This window comes from Penaeus chinensis, chromosome 41 (genome assembly GCF_019202785.1).
Source record: "Penaeus chinensis breed Huanghai No. 1 chromosome 41, ASM1920278v2, whole genome shotgun sequence".
Classification (NCBI taxonomy): Eukaryota; Metazoa; Arthropoda; class Malacostraca; order Decapoda; family Penaeidae; genus Penaeus; species Penaeus chinensis.
This window is the reverse complement of record NC_061859.1, coordinates 14,193,953-14,198,952: the sequence shown is the minus strand read 5'-3', so window position 1 is coordinate 14,198,952 and position 5,000 is coordinate 14,193,953. Positions and strand designations below refer to the sequence as shown.

The 5,000-nt window shown below is 42.4% G+C and overlaps 1 protein-coding gene across 3 annotated transcripts in view; it reads left to right on the top strand.

Annotated features, from left to right (window-relative positions):
- The window catches only part of LOC125047726 (homeotic protein ultrabithorax-like), a 1,130,701-nt gene that overhangs the window by 605,919 nt on the left and 519,782 nt on the right, over positions 1-5,000 (top strand). For 2 of the 3 annotated variants that reach the window (XM_047646119.1, XM_047646120.1), the window contains one exon: positions 3,313-4,308. The exons of the other annotated variant lie outside the window; for it this stretch is intronic. The gene's annotated coding sequence lies outside the window, so the exon portion shown is untranslated. Of the gene's footprint in view, positions 1-3,312; positions 4,309-5,000 lie in introns of those variants that run through there. 3 annotated transcript variants of the gene reach the window in all.

Here is a 5,000-nt window from a genome sequence, read left to right as displayed (position 1 = left end):
ACATGTTCTTCCTGTGGATATAAGACAGCTGGTTACTCCACAGATTTTCTTTCTTTCTAATCATCGTCATCATACCTTTAATTACCCGCTGTACATTTGTGATTTATCGTCAATGAAGTAATGAGAATTACAATCGCCCCGTCCTTGAGTTATTTATAGTTATCTAGGCACTGCTGTGGAGAGAGGCTCCCTTCTTTAGGGGTGCCATAATTACTACTAAGTCCGTCAGGGGAGCTGAGAGCTGGGCATTAGGATGCCTTGATGATTAATGGCTGAAGCTGGTAATGTATCGTTGACTCGCTGCCCATGAGGACTGCCAAGTGCCGAGGCCCCCCCCTCCCCTCCCCTACCCCTTCCTTTGCCTCTTATTTTTTTCTTTCCTTTTGTTTTTGTTTTTCTTGATCTTGATCTTTTCTCTTTTTTGTTTTCTCTTTCGCTGTGCACTGGTTTCTCTCTCTCTCTCTCTCTTTCTCTACACTGCTCTCTCTCTCTCTCTCTCTCTCTCTCTATCTATCTATCTATCTCTCTCTCTATCTATCTATATATCTCTCTGTTCTCCAATTATTTTACTTTCTCCCTCTTTCTCTGTTCTCATCCTATTCCTTTCTCTGTCTCTATTCTCCTATTTTTCCCCTCCATTTCACTACTTACATTTGTTGATTTTCCCTTTCCCGTTCTTTGCCCCATAATGAAATAACACTCCCTGAAACAATTTTTTTTTTTTTCACATTCTCATTACTCGCAATATTACTCCACGTTGCAATAACTTCTTTATCATTTTCCTTTACTCTATCGTACCTCTTACCCATCTCTTTAATCTGGCAAACACTTCTTTTAACAATTCTCTCTTGTTATCAAAATGATCTCAGAAAACAGTTATTTCCCATGAGGAATGCATATGGAATGTACTAATGCACGCACTTGGGTTAAGTATGTCGTTTGCGTGTTTGTATGCGTGCGAGTAGATGGAATAGAGAGAGAAAGAAAGTGGGTGTGTGGGAGGGAGGGAGAGGGGGAGAGGGGGGAAGGTGGAAGGGAGGGTAGGTGGGAGGGAAAGTGAGAGAAAGAGAGAGAGAGAGAGAGAGAGAGAGAGAGAGAGAGAGAGAGAGAGAGAGAGAGAGAGAGAGAGAGAGAGAGAGAGAGAGAGAGAGAGAGAGATTGCAATAATAATAAAACCCATAATTCTTATTACACCATAGTGAGGGAGAGGGGGAGAGGGGGGAAGGTGGAAGGGAGGGTAGGTGGGAGGGAAAGTGAGAGAAAGAGAGAGAGAGAGAGAGAGAGAGAGAGAGAGAGAGAGAGAGAGAGAGAGAGAGAGAGAGAGAGAGAGAGAGAGAGAGATTGCAATAATAATAAAACCCATAATTCTTATTACACCATAGTGAGGGAGAGGGGGAGAGGGGGGAAGGTGGAAGGGAGGGTAGGTGAGAGAGAGAGAGAGAGAGAGAGAGAGAGAGAGAGAGAGAGAGAGAGAGAGAGAGAGAGAGAGAGAGAGAGAGAGCGACCAAGGACCAGTTTGTTTTGTCAAATTTCTCGGAAAAACGCCTACACGCCGTTTATCATTGCCTTGTTGGGCCAGCGTATACGTTCACATTAGCGGGCTCTGCCATTTCCCAATTTCATTCGACACAGAAATGTCCTTTTCGTTTTAGATTCATATGATTTATTTATTATGAGTTGTCTTCTTTAGAATCGTTCGTATATCCAGAACTATAATTACGATCTCGAGTATAAGAAACCGTTTATTAAATATGGCGTATAAAATTTATTCAAGTGGTGTACAATAATTTCATAATGCGCATATTTATCCCCTGAAGGTATAATTCGAAGTATTTATTGCAGTTGATCTAAAGCAACTGACATTTCATTCCGGGAAAGCCAGCCGCTACGTCTACACTCTGTGACGTCTACAACATGAACTGACCGTGTTCACCAACGTTCTCGTAAGGTCTCCTTCCCCCCCGACCCCGCCTCCAACGTTGATGCCATAAACGTGTTTCACTCAGCAACTTGAGTAGCAAGATAATCATTTTATATTTGCTGCACAAATGGAAAAATTTTCTTGGAACTCAATAGCAATTATCTAAATAGACATACCAACGTAAAATAACAACAATTGGTAAGCCTGATTGCATGATAAAATAGATAAATAGATGGAACTTGTCCGATATTGTGCGAAAGTGAACGAGCACTAGTGGAAAATCTCCCAGATTCGAGCACGCGGCGGAGGAATACACAGGGGGCGGGGCGACGCATGCGCAGTCATCGGCATGAAACATGGCCGCCATAACTTCACTTTATGGTTTGTTTTGATTGCGCGATGTAGTAAAATCCACGCTCTCTACCATGTGCTCCGAAAGGCATATCGGGGAGTCTCTTCTTTCCATTCTCTCTCTTTAAGGTCAATGTCAGCCACTAGCTTAGGACAATTTGACTTTATGGTTCCTTATGGTGATGAGAGCGAGTGTTTTAGCACTTGATATGGCGCGCCAAAGCCGCTGCGAATTGGTTGATTGCTATCTTTATTGCTTGTTAACTTACTCTTAAACACACACGTTGGGCGAGATTCCCACACACTTCAGGCGGTTTTATAGACGGGGGGAATTTTTTTTAAGAGCGATCTTATGGGTGTTTCATCGTCGCGGGAAGACTTTATATCTCCGACGCAGGTTAAGGAGGAGAGCGAATTTATATATAATTATTTACTTGTCTTGCTCTTCTGGGGAGTTTAATCTGTAATTTGAAAGGAACTATATCTTCTATTTTTTTTCCACGGAGTCAACTTGTTACGATTTGGAAATATTGATTTGGAGGAGAATTTAGCTTTTGAGGGAGAATTGAATGCGCGATGGCGTCCCGTTTGCCGGCGATGTTGCTGGGAAACTGAATTGATTTCGGAGTAAATTTGTTACTCGTGTTCATTCACTTTAATGGAGGAAATTTGTGGCGTGTGATGAAGGTACTTTTATGTTGAAATTTATTCATTTACTTCTAGTTGGAAATTACTTGTCTTTGGTTATTTATGTGTTTATTTTTCTTATATGGTTTGTTAACCTTAATTCACAGAAAATTCGACGGAAGGAAAGTATACATTGATTACTGTTATTTTTTAATTTATCTTCATTAATATTAAGACAAGTACCATTCTCATGTGATATATATTTTGAGTTCAGAGCGCCGTCGTCGCTTCCAGTGTAGCTGAGTCAAAGTTCATCCTCGATTTTTTAATTAATTTAATGGTTTTTCGTAATCTGAAAAATAACCTAAAGACAGAACCTATTCTGAAGTATCTAAATTTAATATCTCCGATAGGAAACTTTGCCGCATGCGGACGTGAGGACGGAACAAAGACTGCAAAGCTACCATCGGCGGAGTCTTTTCCGCAGGCCGCCGGCGCCGCCGCCGCCGCTAAGAGCGCCTCTGACGTCACGGGACCTGCGGTGGCCACGCCATTTCCCAGACCGCAAATTCCGCAGTTTGGGACTTGCGTGATCCAACCCTAAGCCTAAACCCACCAGAGACTCCTGGTATACCCACCTGCACACCCGATACTCCGCGAAATCCTCCGAAAGCGGGTTATCTCGTGCTGTGCGGGTTGGCGGCGAGGAGGATCTCACGACAGTGCTCTGCAGGGAAGTACGAGGAACAAGCGCTTACAGGAGGAGCCACAGATAGGCCGTCACTGGACCGAATATCGGGGCCGCAGTTCTATGTTCAAATTACCAATGACAACTCACAATGGTCGGCCTGAAAATGTGTGGGCTCCAGTGAGGCTCTCTCTGGAGGCAGGAAGTATACCATTTGCTTTTCGGGCAAACAAATTCATCAGGGTTTCTGGGTTGCCCTGCTGGAGTTACTGTCATATTCACATTGTATCCTGGTAATTTTAGCCATGCCTGTGTATACGTATTTGCTATAAGTGTTTGTGTTATCTCTAAATAACGGTTTTTCTTGTCTGTGTAATAGCCTAGACGTAAAGGATAAAGTAAAAAATGAAGAAAGCTCTCCAGCTTTTCTAAATGTATGTGTCCGTGTATTTAAGAAAAGTAAAAAGGTTTTTTTTTCAGAAAATTAAAAAACGAAAAAAATATAAAAATAAAAAATATATAAGGTTCTGGAGAGATTTTACAAGCTAAATCCTAAGTCAGTCAGATCTGTCATTTCAGTACTACCAATGATTTGTAGGAAAACAATGATTTGTAAGCTGATGTTAAAACAGTTCTTTAGGGAAAAAATCCACTGACCATTTAGCAGTTGAGATCATAATATTTATGTAGTAGCGTTAAATAAAAATATCAATCATGAAAATCACATTATTTTTCCTTTTTTTACCAACAGGCAAGACTCAGTCCCGAAGAGGGAGACTGCGTTATGACAAAATTAATAAATTTCATAAAGCCATTATTCACACACTTTGGCATTGGCTTCTTATATCAGACCAATATGGAGAGCGCGCTTGCATTCTGATGTGAGGCCTGCGCCGTGGCAGCGCCACTGGCAGCGCACACAGCGGTCGGGGAGGGAAGTTAGGCCGACCTGCGCCGACATTCAGCTCGTGTAGGCCTACGCTGAGCAAATAAGCGAGTTAGGGGGGGGGGAAGAGATAGAGAGAAATGGAAGTAATGATGATGATACAAGAACACGAGGATACGAAAGCTTGGATCATATCATTGTGAGACCGGGAGCTTGAGATACGAGAGTTTTGAGCTGGTATGTGGGGGAGTAGGTCCCGACGAGCGCATACAAGACCGCCACATAGCCAGCATAGAGCGCATGGTGATGCTATTTCGATTTTTCCACCCCCCTAGTCGGCCAAAACCTGACAGAGAGATTAATACCGTGGCAGATTTATGTGGCTTCCCTCCGCCGTTGTCAGGTGAGGGAAAATGTATTGCTGAATTGGGAGTTGCTGTTCTGAAAGGCCATTGAAAGAAAACTTTGACAAAAAAGAAAAAAAAAAAGATGATAGTAAATACATATATATATTTTTCTTCTTCTTC